Raw genomic sequence first — 21,290 nt, forward strand, 5'->3', positions numbered from 1 at the left:
TTTAGTGTCAGTTTTAGGCTTATAGGAAGGGAAGTTTCTATGAGTGTCAAGAAGGGCGGGCAACAGTTTTTCAGGCCTTACATTTGAAAATGGGGAGAGATGTTTGGTTTTTTTTTCAGACAACCTTGGGATACCACGGGTCTATCCTTGCTCGATCTCAATCATCCTCAACAGGTCTGATTTCCATGCTGTCTATAATAAATATGTCCAGGATATCTGCATACACTCCGCAGTCGCGGTTTCAGCAATCGCGGTTTCGATTATTCACGGTTTTTAGCTTGCTGGCTCCTCCCCCCCAAATTAAGTCAGCTTGCATAGAGAAATCGCTGAATCCAAGCGTGTACAGAGAAAATCGCTGATTCCCAGCACTTTCTTCACTGTGTTTTGCCTCCCCGTCAGGAACAGGCCAGGTCTCCCACTATGTTATTCGCAGTTTCATCATATTCACAATGGTTTTTAATAGAAAACAGCAAATAACATATGAAAAAGTTATTTGCAATTTTTCTGCATTTGCGGGTCTGTTAATCCCCTATCACAGCAAATATGGAGGGAGAAGTGTACGCCAGTGGTCTCCAATTTTTTTTCATGTAAAGTTAGGGTTGCCAGACATCCGTATATTCCCTGGACATGTCCACGGTTGAGGACATGTCCAGGGGTCTGGATGGCTTTTCAAAACCCGGACAAAGTGCCGGGTCTTGAAAAGCCTCCTCAAATCAAGTCGGGCAGGCAGGAAGTCCACGCATGCGCGGACTTCCTCCCTGACCAACAAGAGCAGGCAGTAAGGGGAGGGGAGGATGGGACTGGGGGCGGGATTATGGCATTACAGGGCAGGGATGGGCGAGCCTGGGGGCGGGTCTAGGGGGGTCCGGATTTTCCAACTGGAAAATCTGGCAACCCTATGTAAAAGGCCACAGTATGAAAACAAGAAAGCTCTGAGGGGCCACCAAGCTTACACATAATTCTAATTATGTAAACCGCCTTCACCTGTTTGTTCAGATTGCGTATTCAATATTCAAAATTAATACTAATATTGATTATACAACACTTCAAGGATATATTTTGAAAACTCACTTTATTTTGGATTGTCAACAGTAGTAAATCGTTATATTAAGTATCAATTAAAAAAAAAAATACATAAATAATAGTGCTCATTAGAAAAACAGTACTTAATAAGCATTGTATCCACCCTGCCTCCATAAACACTAAGGGGTTCATAATCCAAAAAAACCTCCGTCTAAAACGTGTCCTAAATGGCTACTTGAACGATCAAAAAGCCTGATCGTCCAAGTACCCATAACCAAAGCTGGTTTTTAGACGTATCTAAAAACAGCTTAGGCCTTTCCCCTGCCACTAAACGCACAGAGAGAAAAGAGGCGTGTTTAGAGGAGGGGAAAGGGCGGGCAGTGGGCGGGAGGTGGGCCGACCTACACCTAGGCTTACAACAGGTATAACCAAAACATTAACAGGTTGCCTAGTCGGCACTTAGACCTTTTTGACTTAGACAAAGTCAAACCAGGTCTAAGTGCCGAAAAAGGGTCCACTGAGCTGATGGCCGCTGGCGCCATCAGTTCAGCAGCCCGGCAACCTACCCACCGCAAGCATCACAGCAGGAGAGATGCCCAAGCCCCTCTGGGGAAGAAAATCAAGAAGAAAAGCACTGTAAAGACGCTAGAGCAAGCATGGTCCCTTTTTAAGGACACAGCAACCAAGGTGCAAAATCTATATATACCGCTTATCAACAAGGGATCCAAGAGGAAAAAGAACAAGGAACCGGCGTAGCTCACTGTAGTGGTGACAGAAGCGATCAGGAACTAGAAGACTTCATTTAAGGAATGGAAAAGGTCAAAAACGGACGAAAACTGGAAAAAGCACAAACAGCATCAAAGCAGGTGCCATAAGGTGGTAAGAGGGGCCAAAAGAGACTACAAGGAAAAATGGCCAAGGAGGTGAAAACTTCAAGCAGTTCTTTCAATTTATTAAAGGGAAACGACCCGCAAAGGAAGCAGTGGGGTCGTTGGATGACCGAAGAATGAAGGGAGTGCTAAAGGAGGACAAAGCCATCGCCGACAAACTGAACACATTTTTTGCATCTGTGTTTACCGAAGAGGATATATGCAACATACCAGAAGCTGACAGGCTATACGCGGGAAACGAAGACGGGAAACTGACAGGGTTGACGGTCAGTCTAGATGAGGCATCCATTCAAGGGTAATCAAGGAACTGAAAGGGACTATAGCTGAACTGATTCAACTGATAGCCAATCTGTTGATCAAATCGGGAAGGGTTCTGGAAAACTGGAAGGTAGCGAAAGTTACGCCAATCTTCAAGAAAGGTTCGAGGGGTGATCCGGGAAACTACAGACCGGTGAGTCTGACCTCAGTACTGAGAAAGATGGTAGAGGCGCTGATAAAGGACTGCATCATTGAGCACCTTGACGGACATGATCTGAAGAGGACCAGCCAGCATGACTTCAGCAGAGGAAGATCTTGCTTGACAAACTTGCTGCACTTCTTCTACAGAGTAAACAGACGGATAGACAAGGGTGATCCAGTCGACATTGTATATCTGGATTTTCAGAAGGCTTTCGACAAGGTTCCGCATGAACTTCAAAAAACTGCGAGCCATGGAATCGAGGGTGAAATACTTACGTGGATTAAAAATTGGCTGGCGGATAGGAAACAGAGAGTGGGGGGTAAATGGACAATATTCGGACTGGAAAAGCGTCACCAGTGGAGTACCGCAGGGTTCGGTGCTTGGACTTGTGCTCTTCAACATATTTATAAACAATCTGGAAATTGGTACGACGAGTGAGGTGATTAAATTTGCGGACGATACCAAGTTATTCAGAGTAGTGAAGATGCAGGAGGATTGCGAACATCTGCAACATGGCATAAACACGCTCGAGAAATGGGCCGCAACATGGCAGATGAGGTTCAACGTGGATAAGTGTAAGGTGATGCATGTCGGTAACAAAAATCTTATAAACAAATACAGGATGTCCAGGGAGGTACTTGGAGATACCCCCCAGGAAAGAGACTTGGGAGTACTGGTCGATAAGTCGACGAAGCTGTCCGCACAATGTGCGGTGGCGGCGAAAAGGGTGAACAGAATGCTAGGAATGATTAAGAAGGGGATCACGAACAGATCGGAGAAGGTTATCATGCCGCTGTACCGGGCCATGGTATGCCCTCACCTGGAATACTGCGTCCAGCACTGGTCACTGTACATGAAGAAGGACACGATACTACTCAAAAGGGTCCAGAGAAGAGTGACTAAAATGGTAATGGGGCTGGAGGAGTTGTCGTAAAGTGTGAGATTAGAAAAACTGGGCCTCTTCTCCCTTGAAAAGAGGAGACTGAGAGGGGACATGATAGAAACATTCAAGATACTGAAGGGAATAGACTTAGTAGATAAAGACAGGTTGTTCACCCTCTCCAAGGTAGGGAGAACGAGCGGGCACTCTCTAAAGTTAAAAGGGGATAGATTTCGTACAAACGTAAGGAAGTTCTTCTTCCCCTAGAGAGTGGTGGAAAACTGGAATGCTCTTCCGGAGTCTGTTGTAGGGGAAAACACCCTCCAGGGATTTAAGACAAAGTTGGACGGGTTCCTGTTGAACCGGAACGTATGCAGGTAGGGCTGGTCTCAGGTCACTGGTCTTTGACCTGGGGGCCGCCACAGGAGGGGACTGCTGGGCACGATGGACCACTGGTCTGACCCAGCAGCGGCAAATTCTTATGTTCTTAGCCAATAGGGAGAGGAGATGCAAATGTTAAGAGCCTTAGCCAATAGGGAAAGGAGGAGATAGTGGATGTTGTGGATGGACAGACTGGATGGGCCATTGTATATCTTATCAGACTGCACAAGTAAAAAGTGGGCAAGGGGTGGGGGTGGTACTGGGGAGAAGCCACAGATTATGTGGGTGCCAGCATATTCAGTGCTGGCACCAGCATAGTGAAGCAGCTAGATTTAGGATAGCTCAAAAGCATTCCTAAATCTGTCCGGTTTGGTACACAGGTACCGGCTCTGAATATTGGGGTTGACACCCGCATAATCATTTTTTTCCCCAGTAAAAAAGAGCCCAGGAGTCTTAACCACCTTCCACGATCAGGGCCCCTTTCCCTCTTCCTCTCCCTCCCCCCACAGCAATCTGCATCCCTCCCTCTCCCCCAATTTGCCCCCACCCCCCCCCCAGAGACCCCCCTATCCTTTTCACAATTCCCCCATCATGGACCTTCATTCCTCCCCAGGCCTACCTGCATCTATGGTAGTCCAGAAGCTCTGATGGGGGCAGGATCGCAGCCCCCTCTCTCTTGCACTTTGCAGCTCCTTTGGAAAATAGCTGCCGTCACCGCTCGCGGCAGCTCATTGTACTTCCTATAGTACCACGAGCTCTCATGAGAGGTTGCCTAAATTTACACATGTAATTGATTCTAATTAGCACCACTAATCGCTTGTTAAAATGCACAATTAAATTGTGCATGCAATTTTTAGTGCTTTTTTATGCTTTAAGGTAGGCATTGGTTGTGAATTTGACTCTCTTAAGTGGTAAAGCTCCGAAACCTGGCTCAGGCTTTTATTCTTACATCAACCACTTGTGATGGACTAACTAGTAAGTTCCCTGCCCAACATCTGCTTATTCTGTGAAGCTGCGCTGGAAAATCTTTGCAGTGTTTAGGTAAACTCCAGGCAGTTGGCAACTGGACCTCCAAAGTGCACTGTTAATCAGGAACACATTTGGCTGTGTTGTCAACACTTAGTTTAACCACCCCTATAAATTCAGCATTAGTACTGAAATGATTTTGACTCAATTATCGTTTGACGAATGAAATATTTAGAGCCTCGATAGCCAAACCCACCGGAGTAAAAAAAAAGAAGTTCTTTTCCTGTCCCTGTCCCGTTCCTGCAAGCTCTGTCTTCATCTGTATAAGCCTCAAAAGCTTTAAAATCCTACGTAGCAACATTTTAGAGCTCAGACTGTGATGTCATAATGCCTCATTCCACCAATGCCTAAGCTCCGTCCTCATCTGCACCAGCCTCAAACACTTTAAAATCACAAGTAGCAACATTCTAGAGCTCAGATTGTGATGTCATAATGCCTCATTACACCAATGCCTAAGCTCCGTCCTCATCTGCATAAGCCTCAAACGTTTTAAAACCATAAGTAGCAGCATTCTAGAGCTCAGATTGTGATGTCATAATGCCTCATTCCACCAATGCCTAAGCTCCGTCCTCATCTGCACAAGCCTCAAACGCTTTAAAACCATAAGTAGCAACATTCTAGAGCTCAGACTGTGATGTCATAATGCCTCATTCCACCAATGCCTAAGCTCCGTCCTCATCTGCACAAGCCTCAAACGCTTTAAAATCATAAGTAGCAACATTCTAGAGCTCAGATTGTGATGTCATAATGCCTCATTCCACCAATGCCTAAGCTCCGTCCTCATCTGCACAAGCCTCAAACGCTTTAAAATCATAAGTAGCAACATTCTAGAGCTCAGATTGTGATGTCATAATGCCTCATTCCACCAATGCCTAAGCTCCGTCCTCATCTGCACAAGCCTCAAACGCTTTAAAATCATAAGTAGCAACATTCTAGAGCTCAGATTGTGATGTCATAATGCCTCATTCCACCAATGCCTGAGCTCCGTCCTCATCTGCACAAGCCTCAAACGCTTTAAAATCCTAAGTAGCAACATTCTAGAGCTCAGATTGTGATGTCATAATGCCTCATTCCACCAATGCCTAAGCTCCGTCCTCATCTGCACAAGCCTCAAACGCTTTAAAATCCTAAGTAGCAACATTCTAGAGCTCAGATTGTGATGTCATAATGCCTCATTCCACCAATGCCTAAGCTCCGTCCTCATCTGCACAAGCCTCAAACGCTTTAAAATCCTAAGTAGCAACATTCTAGAGCTCAGATTGTGATGTCATAATGCCTCATTCCACCAATGCCTAAGCTCCGTCCTCATCTGCACAAGCCTCAAACGCTTTAAAATCCTAAGTAGCAACATTCTAGAGCTCAGGTTGTGATGTCATAATGCCTCATTCCACCAATGCCTAAGCTCCGTCCTCATCTGCACAAGCCTCAAACGCTTTAAAATCCTAAGTAGCAACATTCTAGAGCTCAGATTGTGATGTCATAATGCCTCATTCCACCAATGCCTAAGCTCCGTCCTCATCTGCACAAGCCTCAAACGCTTTAAAATCCTAAGTAGCAACATTCTAGAGCTCAGATTGTGATGTCATAATGCCTCATTCCACCAATGCCTAAGCTCCGTCCTCATCTGCACAAGCCTCAAACGCTTTAAAATCATAAGTAGCAACATTCTAGAGCTCAGGTTGTGATGTCATAATGCCTCATTCCACCAATGCCTAAGCTCCGTCCTCATCTGCACAAGCCTCAAACGCTTTAAAATCATAAGTAGCAACATTCTAGAGCTCAGGTTGTGATGTCATAATGCCTCATTCCACCAATGCCTAAGCTCCGTCCTCACCTGCACAAGCCTCAAACGCTTTAAAATCGTAAGTGTTTGAGGCTTGTGTGGTTCAGGCAGAGTTTACAGGAATGGGGCGGGGACAGGGACAAAACTTGCGAGGACAGGACAGGGAAATTGAGTTCCTGCGGGGAAGGGGACAAATTTGTCCTCGCGCGCTTTTGTCCAGTCACCGTAAATATACCCAGAGGGTCAATGTTGGGAGCTTTGAATATTCAGCATTAGTTGAGCCCGAGGCCAGAAGCATCTTAGCAGCTGCTTACCATCACAAGCCGAATATCGACCCCTATATACTTTTGTAGGGGAGCACTTTTGGAAATTGTTAGTTAGGGTTCTGAGTTTGAATTTGTACTACTGCCAGTCGGATTATCTGAATTTCTCTCAATGTACTAGAGAATGTTTGTGGAAAGGGCACATGCCAAAAATAAACCAGATGGCATCTAGGGTACGATACAATACTTAAAAAACGAGGAATGGAGGGAAATAGACAATCCAAGAAAAAACAAAAAAATCCCTCCATGAAAGAAGAGCCGCTGTGCACCAAAAAAAAAGGGGGGGGGATTTAACCAGCGAAAGAAAAAGCCTCAGACAATAGGAAAGGTGTACCCACACTCTTCCATCCAAGCATCATAGGCAAAAAAAACCCAAAAAACTTTTGCATGTGGTTGATAATAGCAGGTAGGAGCTTTAACAAAAAAATAGCCAATTGGAATAACAATATGGAAAAACCACTATTTGCAATAAAGCACACTAGGAATGACCAGGCCGACGATCGTTTCATGGCAAAGCGCCACTGCCTCAGGTCCTTAACACAACTCCAGGCTATTCTTTAATGGAGTGATTTTTTTGTTTTTTTCATTGGATTATCTAAGGCAGTGATTCCCAACCCTGTCCTGGAGGAACACCAGGCCAATCGGGTTTTCAGGCTAGCCCTAATGAATATGCATGAGAGAGATTTGCATATGATGGAAGTGATAGGCATGCAAATTTGCTTCATGCATATTCATTAGGGCTAGCCTGAAAACCCAATTGGCCTGGTGTTCCTCCAGGACAGGGTTGGGAACCACTGATCTAAGGTACGATCACACAGCAGCCATGTTTCAGATGAGGTTCAAATCTGAAGCCTCCTGAGTTTCACGGGCCAGTGCTTAAGTCAGTAAAGCTTCGGATCCTGTTTTACTGGTATTGCGATCATTCCCCGACCCGATTCACTAACCTTCTGCCCGATCAATCTCCCACCCGATCCATCCATGCAAATGATGGGACATGGCATGCAAAAGTAGGAGGCCATCGATTCACTGAGCAGAAGAAGAAACGCCGATTGGGTTTGCCGATCCGAAATGAAGCGACTGCTGAGGACCAGTCGCTTTTTATCCTGCCCTCTTCCGCCCTGAAATCTCAGTATCAAGGTTACAACCCCATATAAAACAACCATCAAAATAAAAAAATAAAATTGTAAAATATCTATACATATGCATATGAATTCCCTTTTTATATATTCTGCAAAAACCGCAGTGCGAGCCCGTGGTTTTAACCCGCGGGTTTAAAGCGTGTTCTGTTCCATAATCTGGCTGCAGAAAAATGGAAATCATTCCTTTTAAAATGTCCACTCGTAGGGCCAGCAAGTAAACTTCAGCGCTTCCCCCCTTATTTTGAGCTCGCTTCTGCGAAGAGCAAGCGCATGCGCAAACTGTATCTACAACCAACAAGGATAATCTGCGCATGTGTCTTGATTTCTCTACAGCAATCCGCTGTAGGGCGTGTGTCCAATCAGATCATTTGCATGCCAAATCTGTTGTGAGGGCAAGAATCGCTCAACGACAATCCGGAGCGGTGAATTTAGTGAATCTAGCCTAAGTCACATAAGAATTGCCATCACCGGATCAGACCCTGGGTCCATCAAGTCCGGTGATCCGCTCACGTGGAGGCTGAGCATGGGGCATTGACGCCATTTGTGAAAGCTTCAGGTTTGAAAATAATTCTACATGCAAAATGACACCAGCGCAAGGTTTTAAAATTATAACCAGGATTTATTGAATTATTGGTTCTATTTTCCCATTATTAGATCAAAAGAATAGCATAATTGCTTACGTTGCGCTCATGGGAGATCATCATCGTGGCCAAAGACTGGCCTTCTCACAATGGTCTCGTCTTTCTATCTCATTACAGTCTATTATATAACTTTTGGTTTAGTGACATCATCAAGTTTGACGACCAATAACATTTCTCTGGGTGGTCTTAAAGTTTAGACAAAGAAACATTCCTCCATGTTTAAAAGTTATACAAAGTTTCAGATGATTTCTGAATTAACATTAACATTCAAAAGAATTCACAATTATTAACATGGTAAATTCTCAGTCCTTCCATGCTGACAAGTTCTGAGCCTTAAAGGAAAAAAAACTCCTAAGCTGACAGATTCAAATTGCACAGCCTTACACAGAAATCTTACTCAGGAGAAAAAGGGGGGGTTAAATCCCCCTCTCCTCTTCCTGAAGCATGGGCTTCCAATGCCCCCCTTCTCCCTATTCTTGAGACTGACTCTAATTACTTCCAGATGTTATGCTTAAGATTTTTTCTTAATGTTTCTGCTTATAAACATAAACCATTTATATTTCCACAATCATATCATCACATATTACATTCATGGGCCCCAAACATTCATAATTTCATTCATATTTTGGCCATTCATACTTCATACATTTTATATCTCAGTTTGGAATATGGAATCTGATATGCTTTTCCTAACTAGCCTGAGCACATCTGTTTTCAATTAGAACCACGAGGCTAAAGGCGGGAAGCTGAACAAAGAACAGAAACTATTCACTGGCACAAGATGCTGGCCTAAGACAGGACAGTCATAGTACATACAAAAGAACCTCCATGTAATCATGTAATCATGATTTCCACCATGATTTCCACCATGATTTAGTTCAACAGCAAAGTACACAAAAAAACACCATTCTTTTCCTTATATTAATCTTTAGTGTGTTTTTTTTCTCTGGCCTTAGCTACATTATATTTAAATGTTTTATTCACCTGTTTTTCGTACGCTTCTATTTGGGCGTGGTCCTTAACTGACACAGAATTGTCTCTAACTAGAATTACCCAGAACCATATGAAAAACTGGCCTTTTGTAGAAAAAAAACTCCACAAAAAATACTGCACTTATCATGCTTCTGACCTCAATATCGTCCCATAACGAGCACGCTAGCCACGCGCCACGACTCAAGGCCCAGCCAGGTGTGACCTGACAAAAACTTAGTCACCCGTATCTTTCTATGCGCCTTTCGAGGAGATGTGCATCTAACTTGCCCTTAAATCCTAGAACCGTGGTTTCCGCAGCAATCTCCACCGGGAGAGCGTTCCAGGTGTCCACCACTCGCTGTGTGAAGCAGAACTTTCTGGCATTTGTCCTGGGCTTGTCCCCCCTCAGCTTCAGTCCATGACCTCTTGTACTAGTCACATTTGACATCGTAAATAACTTTTTGTCCTGCTCTATCTTGTCGATTCCTTTTATCATTTTAAAAGTCTCAATCATATCCCCCGCTAATAATAATTTGATTCCACAGGGCATAGCTGAGTTTGGTGATCGCATCAATCTTATCACACAAAAGATAACAACAAACCATCAAATAAAATTTTTAAAAAGGCAGGACTAGAGGCTGCTTGGTTTAATAAATTTATTGAATTTTCCAGATCACATTTTGGACCCAGTCAAGATATTTTTACATTTATGGTAAAATGAGACAGAGTACATCTCCGAGGACAGATTGGCAACACAACACAATATTCACAGATGTTATTGTACAAATGAAAAAGCACTTCCATCAGAATATACCAACTATATTAAATGCTACTTGAAATTCACATTTTCACAATATAACAATACTTTCATCTTGGAGACGATGAGTTATTTATAATCTGTTTAAACCCTTTTCAAAATGTATGTGTGGCTTTTTTAAGGAAAAAAAAAAGTTTTATTTAATCTTCAGAGGAATCTGATGGGGGTCTAGTATGACCCCCCCTCCCTCCCCCCCCCCCCCCATTATTTGATTCTCCCAAGAGCTCTGTAAAAGTTCTGCAGATGATTATCATCCCATTGTTAAATAACTCTCTGGATTTGTACAGATGTGAGATAGCGCCGGCGATGATGTTCTGTTATCAGAGCCGATGCGTATCTGGCTGAGGTTGAATAGGGACCTGAGAAAGCTTAGGAAAAAAACGGCCAAGCTTCAGAACCAGAGCTCCAGATAGAATAGAAATATCAGATAAGCCTAGTCAAGGAGCCAGAGTGGCATAAAAGAAAAGAGAAAGGGGGTGGGGGTGGGGAAAGCATTCTAACTCATCCTTGTGCCTGAAAAAAAGATCAGAAGAGCAGGCTGAAGCCTAAATGCAGTAACCTTAGCATGCAGGCTGATTTTGTCCTTCTCTAAGATAGAGAATATTTTGATTTTTTTTTTTACTTGGGCTAGGCAGTAGCCACTTTTCTAGCAGGATAATAGAATATGTCAACTTCTCAGCAGCTGACTGACCCCTTTAGGTAATCAAGCCTAGTATCCTGTTTCCAACAATGGCCAACCCAAGTCCCAAGAACCTGGCAGAAACTCAAATAGTAGCAACATTCTAGAGCTGAGACTGTGATGTCATAATGCCTCAATCCACCAATAAGAGCCAGCCACAATGGCTTGATTGTCCTATATTTGGCTCACATAAAAACATAAGAATTGTCATAGTGGGACAAACCGAAAGTCCATCAAGCCCAGTATCCTGTCTCCAACAATGGCCAACCCAGGTCCCAAGCTAGATCTCAAGTAATAAAACAGATTTTATGCTGCTTATCCTTGGAATAAGCATTGGAGTTCCCCAAGCCATCTCAATGATAGCCTATGGACTTTTCTTTTAGGAAATTATCCAAGATTTTTTTTAAACCCCGCTAAGCTGATTTCACCACATTCTCCGGCAATGAATGCCAGAGTTTAATTACACGAAAAGTGTGGAATTTTCAAGTGTGAAAATCTGAGCCGTCATGAAGTTCTATTCCTGCAGAATAAACTCCAAAAGAAATCTATGAATGTACAATGCAAACACTGTGTGACAAATGCCCATCGTACTAAACAGCGAATATTGGCGAAAACAATTGTTCAGACACTACAGATATCCAGGAATCATGTTGGGTATATAATCCACGAGGAGCTGGGTATGCAGAACCTGTTATCCAAGTGGTTGCCCAAATGTTTGAATGCTAACTAGAAATGACATTGAATGGTGCCATCTTTTTGAAATGACTAGTTAATGTTGATGAAACATAGGTTATACCACTATGATTCTGAGACAAAACAACAATCCAAGCAATTGAAGACCCAAAAGTCAACAGGAAAGGAAATGGCCACCATGTTTTGGACTCAGGAAGGCTTTGTAATGACTGACTATCTTCCAAGGGGCCAAACAGTTAATGCAGAATATTACTGGAACTTGCTGTGTCGATTAAAGAAAGCATTGAACAAAAAAAAAAAAGGAGGGAAGCTGTGGAAAGGAGCTCTCTTTTTGCAAGACAATGCACCTGCTCACAAGGCTGGCAAAACGATGGACGTTTTGACGAATTTGGGGTTTCAGGGCATAGACCATCCACCCTATGCACCAGATTTTGCTCCATATGACTGTTTTCTCTTTCCAAACCTTATAAAAAGTTTGAAAGGGCAACCATTTTCAAGTGATTCAGAGGTGATTTAAGCAGTGGAGCAGTGTTTCAGCGACCGGACATCAGAGTACTTTTTGGAAGGTTTACAGAAACTTCAGACACGGATGAATATGTGGAATAACTTCTCAATTCATTGGCTCCACATCATTCCTTTCTTGGTTGGGCTGAGAACCTCTCAGCACCCCCTTGTATTAGGGCATAAAGAGTGGGATCCCAGGTAGAGAATGACACGGTGACAAAATTCATCACCGTTCCCGTCCCTGCGGATAACCGCGGGAAACCATCTTCATGTCATTCCTTTAAGGAGAGAGGGAAGAATCAGAGTATGAATGGCCACAACCACTGACCCTCAAGCCTTGCTTTGAAGAATGCTGGTGTAGAAGGACTGAGGTTGAGATAGACACTACAGAATGACAGTCTCTGGTATCCAGAGCAGATATTGTGATGTCATAATGCCTCATTCCACCAGTGCCTAAGAGCCAATCACATCAGTGATGTCACAATGGCTTCATTATCCTTGGCTCACATAAGAATCAGAGTATGAATGGCCACAATCACTGACCCGCAAGCTTTGCTTTGAAGAATGCTGGTGTAGAAGGACTGAGGTTGAAACAGACACTAGAAAATGACATGGGATTATTTCCCGCGGTTATCCGCGGGGACGGGGACGGTGATGAATTTTGTCACTGTGTCATTCTCTAATCCCAGGGACCCTAGGGAAAAAAGGGCCTACATAGAAGTTGGAACCTACTAGCCTGCAGCTCAAAACAAACAGCCTATCTCTTAAGTTCACTCTCAGTCAGAGACGTTGTCCAGCTGAACACCTGGGAGACAGATGAACAGAAGTAGACATATCCCCCCCCCCGGGGGCATCACATCACAGTGCTAATTTATAAAATTGCCATCTTAGGGCTAGATTTACTAACCTGACCGATCCGTGTCCGATCCGGGCAGGTCCGATGGATTCAGCAACTAATAATATTCTAATGGGGGGCGATCGGAGGAACGCCCCCATCCGCCAACACAGATCACTAGTGTGCGATCCTGACGCATGCGCAGACCATCTGCTTTCCCTGTAGATCAGTGTCTCAAGCTCAAACCCTTTGTGGGGCCACATTTTGGATTTGTAGGTATTTGGAGGGCCGCAGAAAAAATAGTTAATGTCTTATTAAAGAAATGACAATTTTGCATGAGGTAAAACTCTTTATAGTTTATAAAACTTTCCTTTTAACAGTTAAAAGGAAAGACATATCAATTATAAAGAGTTTTACCTTATGCATAATTGTCATTTCTTTAATAAGACATTAACTATTTTTTCTGCGGCCCTCCAAGTACTCTATTTTTTCTGTAGCCCTCACATTTAAAGTTTAATATCATTTCTTTCTCAAAACTGACACATTTCAATCACTATATTGAAAATAAAATCATTTTCCCTACCTTTGTTGGCTGGTGACTTTATTTTTCTGTGCTTTTAACTATGTTTCCAGGGCCTTCTTGTCCTTTGATTGTTTTTCTCTCTGTCTTCACTTTCTGCCTTGCATCCATCTTTGGCATTAACTTAATATTCAATTTTTCTGCTTTCTTTTCAAAATCTACGTTTCCATGTCTTCCCTTCCCTTCCTATCTCTCTCTTCTTCCATCTTATTTCCATGGTCTGACATCTCTTTCCTTCCTTTCTCTCCCTCCCTCCTTCCTTCCTTTCCCCTGGTCTGGCATCTGTCTCCTTCCCTCCCCCCCATGCCCTGGCATCTCCCCCTCCCCCTCCATGGTCTGGTATCTCCTTTCCTTCCCTCCCTCCCATGAACTTGACATCTCTTGTTCCTCTCCTCTCCCTTGTCTTCCTTCTCCTTCCTTCCCTCTCTTTCCCCAATTTGGGTGCAGCAGCAACAGAAGCAGCATTTCCCCTCCCCCTTTCCTGTGCAGCAGAAGCATTTCTCTTCCCCTTTCCCTCCCCCTCCCTGTGGTGCAGCAACAGCATTTCCCTTCCCCCTTTCCTGTGCAAGAGAGGCATTTCTCTTCCCCCTTCCCTCCCTCTCCCTTTCCCTATGCAGCAGCAGCAGCAGCAGCATTTCCCTAGGGCCCCCCTTTCCTAGGCAGCAGAAGCATTTCTCTTCCCCTCCCCTTCCATTCCCTTCCTTGTGGAGCAGCAGTGTGCCTGGCCGGCTCCCTTGCTCAGTCGATCGTTCCGTTCAAAGCTGCAGGTGGTGGCTCCTCGCGAGATCCGCACCTGTGTCAGAAGCCTCTCTGATGTTGTGACGTCAGAGAGGCTTCCGATGCAGGAGTGGATAGCGTGAGGAGCCGCCATCCGCGGCTTTGAACGGAATGATCGACTGAGCAAGGGAGCCAGCCAGACACGCTGCTGCTCCACAAGGAAGGGAAGGGGAAAGAGAAATGCTGATGTGGATGGCGCGAGGAGCCGCTGCCGGCCGCAGCTTTGACCGGAACAATCAACTGCAGCAAGGGAGCAGTTGATCATCGCGTCCAGACCGTGGGCCGCTAAATAGCACCTGGAGGGCCGCGAGTTTGAGACCACTGCTGTAGATGGTCTGCGTATGCGTTCCTGTTCATTTTTGCTGTGTTTTTTATTGGGGGGGGGGGCCTCGACTCTCCTGCAAGTTGTCTTGAAGGGCGATCCCCGGTGGAAGCAGCCTCTTAAGGCTAAAACTCACTGGCCCTGACTCTCCTGCTCTCTGCTGCCTTCACTGCAGTGCGAGCCCACAGGTTTAAAACAGAGCAGACAGCAGGGCAGCAAGAGGAGAGTCGGGGCGGCGAGGCTGAAAGGCATGAGAAGGGCAGAGAGCAGGGCGGCGAGAGGAGCTAAACAATGCAGCCAACAGCCACTGCTCCCAGGGCTTCTGCAGAGTAAAGGCAGCCAGATGGGGGCAGCAGAGAGCAGGGCGGCAATGGAGCTGGAGAGTGGGAAAGGACATTTGCGACTGGTCCCCCCAGCAGTCGCTTCTTGTGTTGATCGGCCAGCCCAGTAGGTTTGCAAGATTTCTTCAGTGAATCGCGTCCCTGCCTACTTTGCATGCCGTTCTCCTCATTTGCATGCACGGATCGGCAGAGAGGTAAGGGAATCGGGCCGGAATAAAAACGGATCGCAAAGAGGTTGCAAACCGATCGGTGCACGATCGGTTTGCTTTGTGAATCTAGCCCTTCATCTTTACCCTTGTTGTTTCTTGCATCCAATTTTGCCTAGATGGGCCTTTTTTTCTTTCTGCTGAATTTTTAGCCTTTACATCATAGTTGTTAAGTGGTCTGGCAGCGTGCCCCGATTTGGAGCTAAAACTCCTTGCTTATGGCTCTCTGAGTTTTGGCAGCAAGGCCACAGCATCTCATTCAAGGAATTTCAGACCTATGGATGTGCTACAAAAACCCAGCACCCCCATCCCCCTTCTAAAGTTGTAGCAGGGCTGAACTGTAAAGCATGGCTTTTTATCTTCCATACCCTAAGATTCATCAACAGTAACTACCGTATTTTCACTCATATACCGCGCACCCGTGTAAAACGCGCACACGGGTATAGCGTGCGGGAAACTAATTTATGTAAAGAAATTTTTATATACCGCGCACACCCGTATACCGCGCATGCCGCCCCGACTCTCCCGTCGCCGCCCGACTCTCCTTTCGCCCGCCCCGACTCTCCTCTGGCCGCCCCGACTCTCCTTTCGCCCGCCCCGACTCTCCTCTCTCCCTTGAAGTCCTGTCCCCCCTTGAAGTCCTGTCCCCACCCTGAAAGCCTGATGCCCCCCCCCCGACGTCCTATTCACCCCCCCGCAGGACCACTCGCACCCCCACCCTGAAGGACCGCTCGCACTCGCACCCGCACCTCCACCCCGAAGGACTGCTCGCACCCCCACAGCCTCCCCCCCCATCTGACATCAGAGAAAGGGCGGGACCACCGGAAGAAGAAGCAGAGCAGACGCAGGGCTCAGAGAAGGGGCGTGACCGCCGGCAGAGGAAGCAGCAGGACAATGGTAGGCAGCTTCTCCATGATGGGGGGGGGAGCGGTCCTTCGGGATGGGGGTGCGGGTGCAAGCGGTCCTTCGGGGTGGGGGTGCGAGCGGTCCTGCGGGGTGAATCGGACGTCAGGGGGGGGGAACTATGTAAAAAAATGTGTATAACGCGCATGGTTATACTCGGTTTGTAAAATTGTGTATAACGCGCACGTTATATGCGTGAAAATACAGTAGTCATTTCAAAAAGATGGCACCAGCTCGCTGAAAATGTTGCAGAGATTACAAGAGGAATTCCTTTTGCCAGCTCACGTTAACTATTCAGATGCTGAGGTTCCAATTTAAAAAAAAAAAACAAACCTAGCACGGACGACACACCAACTAATTGATAATAACACAAATATAAAAACCTGTGTATTTCAGCTACGACTTGATTTTAGACTCGATATAGAAATAAACCTAGGAATAAAATGGTCAGCCATGAGCAGTCCCATCACCTCCCCCCCTCCCCTGTTGTGTCCCACGTAAAGAAATAAAACCACAGTTGCAGTTTTAATGCCAAAGCCCTACGGCTGTGATGGCCTGCCTTAAAATTAAAGCGAGGCTTCTATATGATCTGCAGTGCCCCTCCTGAGTCTCCGATGGATCAGACTCGTGGAACGAGGCGAAGAAGAAAAAGTGTCCTGGGGGGGGGGGGGGGGGTCAAACAGTGTTCCTGAAACAGAATGCCACAGAACCAGAGAGGCAGCATCCCGCTCCTGCTGGCTCATCTCAATGGACTCCTCGGCGAACAGAAGGATTACCCTGAAGAAGATATTCTCTTTTCTTTCTATAGGATCCTGTTGCTTAAAGATAAGGAGTCTTGGCTTTTTTTCATTTTCTGAACACATCCCTTGGCTTGGGTAGCTTGTCACAGAGCTGAGTTTGTCATTGATTTGCTCTGGTTATACCTGAAAGGAGAATGAATTTTCCAGACATCAGGGTACATCCATCCGGCCAGCTGACAGCGTTCCATCTACTGGAGCTCCACAGATAGCATTGATAGTCCGTTGCATTAATGACAATTTTAAAACTACCCAATGCGAATAAGTTCCATAAGTGCTATTCGGTTTGGACTCCTGAAAAAGCCACAGTATGTGGCTGCAAGTAGGGTGTATCTGTGAGTGGAGCAGGGGTGGAAAATGGGCAAATCTTCCATTTGCATTCACAAATTATAGAATACTTAAGTCCAATGTGTTCCTTGATGTACATCCATTTACACTTGCCCTAGATGTTCCATAAATAAGCACACTTACGCAAGCTGATGTGGGTTTCTACTAGTATTCCATAAGGATATTGGGATGAGCTAGTATCCTTAGAGAATATGCTTGCTACTCACATTATTGGAATGGACTTTCAGTTCTGAGCACGCGCTTGCTTGTAAGACCCTCATCCACACTCTCGTCACCTCTCGCCTTGAGTACCGCAATTTACTTCTTGCAGGCCTTCCTCTAAACCAGGGATCTCAAAGTCCCTCCTTGAGGGCCGCAATCCAGTCGGGCTTTCAGGATTTCCCCAATGAATATGCATGAGATCTATGTGCATGCACTGCTTTCAATGCATATTCATTGGGGAAATCCTGAAAACCCGACTGGATTGCGGCCCTCAAGGAGGGAATTTGAGATCCCTGCTCTAAACCATTGATTCTTAAGCTGAAGTATTGCGTTCAATTCTGGCCTCCTTATTTCAAAAAAGATATAGCGGCACTAGAAAAGGTTCAAAGAAGAGCGACCAAGATGATAAGAACATAAGAAGTGCCTCCGCTGGGTCAGACCTGAGGTCCATCGTGCCCAGCAGTCCACTCGCGCGGCGGCCCAACAGGTCCAGGACCTGTGTAGTAGTCCTCTATCTATACCCCTCTATCCCCTTTTCCTTCAGGAAATTGTCCAATCCCTTCTTGAACCCTATTACCGTACTCTGTCCTATCACGCCCTCTGGAAGCTCATTCCAGGTGTCCACCCTCCCGCTGGGTGAAGAAAAACTTTCTAGCATTGGTTTTGAATCTGTCCCCTTTCCAGCTTTTCCGAATGCCCTCTCGTTCTTGTAGGGGGCTGGAACTCCTCTCATATGAGGAAAGACTAAAAAGGTTAGGGATCTTCAGCTTGGAAAAGAGACAGTTGAGGGAAAATATGATTGAAGTCTACAAAATCCTGACTGGAGTAGAACGGGTACAAGTGGATCAATTTTTCACCGTCAAAAATTACAAAGACTAGGGAACACTCAAAGTTACAGGGAAATACTTTTAAAGCCAATAGGAGGATATATTTATTCACTCAGAGAATAGTTAAGCTCTGGAACGCATTGCCAGAGGTTGGGGTAAGAGTGGATAGCGTAGCTGGTTTTAAGAAAGGTTTGGACAAGTTCCTGGAGGAAAAGTCCATAGTCTTATTAAGAAAGACATGGGGCAGCCACTGCTTGCTCTGGATCGGTAGCATGGAATATTGCTACTCCTTGGGTTTTGGCCAGGTCCTAGGGATCTGGATTGACCACCATAAGAACATGCTACTGGGCTTGATGGACCATTGGTCTAACCCACTAAAGCTATTCTTATGTTCTTTTTTTGAGTCTCAGACCCCTTTAAGAATCTGTTGAAAGCTATGGACTTGCTTTCCCAGAAATATTCACATTAACACAACTTTGCATGCAGTGAATATAATGTACTCTATTGAGATTTGATTGTTTCATACATATGTGACATGCACAAACCCCCTCTTTTACTAAGGCCCTCTTTAACTAAGGTCCGCTAGCCGATTAGCGCACACCCATCGATTTAGCGTACGCTAAACGCTAATGCGTGCATGTTAGTCTATGGACGCGTTAGCGTGCACTAATTCGATTAGCGCGCGATAATCGGTTAGCACACCTTAGTAAAAGAGAGGGTAAGGTGCGCTAACCGATTAGCGCACGCTAAACCCTAATGCGTCCATATACTTCCGTTTACTAGTACAATCCTCCATCTTAAGCACCCTAGATTATTGTAACATCATATACCTAGGAGCTTATAAAAAGAACCTCAACAAGCTGAGATTAATTCAGAACACCGCGATCCGACTAATCCACGGTTTAAAAAAATGGGAACACATTTCCCCTTATTATCAGAAACTCCACTGGTTACCCGCAGAATCCAGAGTCCTCTTCAAGTTGGCTTGTTTTTGCTACAAAGCTGTCTCTGGGATGCTTCCAGCTTCCCTAATCTCCCAGTTCTCCCCCAACGAGTCCAACAAGAGCACTCGCAGAACAAACCTATTTAATTACCCCTCCTTGAAATCTTACCAATACAAAAAGTTTCTAGATAGAATGTTATCATTCCAGGCAGCTAAGCTGAACACATGGCTTGGAAAGCCCATACTTGAGGCCACTCCATACGCAGACTTTAGAAAATCCCTGAAAACTCGACTGATTAAGAAATTCTAAATTCCCATACCCAACTCTTCCTCGCCATGACCCTTCCACCTCGCCCCCTAATTCCAAGCCCGAAACTAATTATACTTTCCACCTTGAATCTCATGTACTGACATAATGTATCTTTATTGTAACCCATGTACTGACTAAATGTATCTTTATGGTAACCCACCTGTATCCCGCTTACACTGACAAAATGCACCTTGATAGTAAACCACTTGTATTGTAACCCACTTGCATCCCATGTACTGACAAAATATATCTTTACTGTAACCCACTTGCATCCCATGTACTGACTAAACGTATCTTTATTGTAAACCGTTTCTATCCCATGTACTGTCAAATGTATCTTTATTGTAAACCGCTTCGAACTTCACGGTATAGCGGTATATAATAAATAAATTATTATTATTATTATTAGCGCACGCTTAGTAAAAGAGGGCCAGAGTATCATTAAACTTTAAAGTAAACAATCTAAAAAAAAAAAACACTCATTTTTTATGCAATAAATAATGGCCACTCATTATAATTATGAAATGCAATCCTCTTATGCAAATTAAAACAGATCTGCTACTTCTACGTTTTCTACTACTATTACTAATACTACTACATCTACTCTCTCGTTATCTGCGAGAAAAATCGACAGTACCTGGCTATACGGTGAATATAAATGCTAATTTTTATCTGACTCTCATGGACCCCCTAGGGGTCCACAGACCACAGGTTAAGAACCCCCTGCTCTAAACCATCTTTCTCCCCTTCAGAATTCTGCCACACACCTCGTATTCCGCCAGGGTCACATTACCCCTCTCCACAAGTTGCTTCATTGGCTCCCTGCCCACTACCACATACAGTTCAAACTCCTCTTACTAACTTACAAGTTTATTCAAAGAACGACACATTGATAGAATTCATCCCCATCCCGGCAGATAACCACGGGAAACCATCCCTATGTTATTCTTTAAGGAGAGAGGGAAGAATCAGAGTATGAATGGGAACAGCCACTGACTCTCAAAGCCTTGCATTGAAGAATTCTGGTATAGAAGGACTGAGGTTAAGATACGCACTAAAGAACGGGACCTGGGTTGTTCACTGTTGGAAACAGGATACTGGGCTTGATGGACCTTCAGTCTGTCCCAGTACGGCAGTTCTTACATTCTTGTGTGAGCCAAGTATAGGATCAAGCCATTGTGACATCACTGATGAGGCATTGGTGGAATGAGGCATAATGACATCACAATCTGAGCTCTAGAATGTTGCTACTTAGGATTTTAAAGTGCTTTGAGGCTTGTGCAGATGAGGATGGAGCTTAGGCATTGGTGGAATGAGGCATTATGACATCACAATCTGAGCTCTAGAATGTTGCTACTTATGATTTGAAAGTGTTTGAGGCTTGTGCAGATGAGGACGGAGCTTAGGCATTGGTGGAATGAGGCATTATGACATCACAATCTCAGCTCTGAAATGTTGCTACTCTTTGGGTTTCTTTCAGGTACTTCTAGAGAATGCCACAGGGACAGAATTTGTCCCTGTCCCCACAGTTAACCACGGGAAGCCATCTCCATGTCATTCTTTAAGGAGAGAGGGAAGAATCAGAATATGAATGGGCTCAGCCACCGACCCTCAAGACTTGCTTTGAAGAATGCTGTGGTAGAAGGAATGAAGTTGAGATAGACAATCTCTGGTATCCAGAGCAGATAT

This window comes from Geotrypetes seraphini, chromosome 8 (assembly GCF_902459505.1).
Source record: "Geotrypetes seraphini chromosome 8, aGeoSer1.1, whole genome shotgun sequence".
Classification (NCBI taxonomy): Eukaryota; Metazoa; Chordata; class Amphibia; order Gymnophiona; family Dermophiidae; genus Geotrypetes; species Geotrypetes seraphini.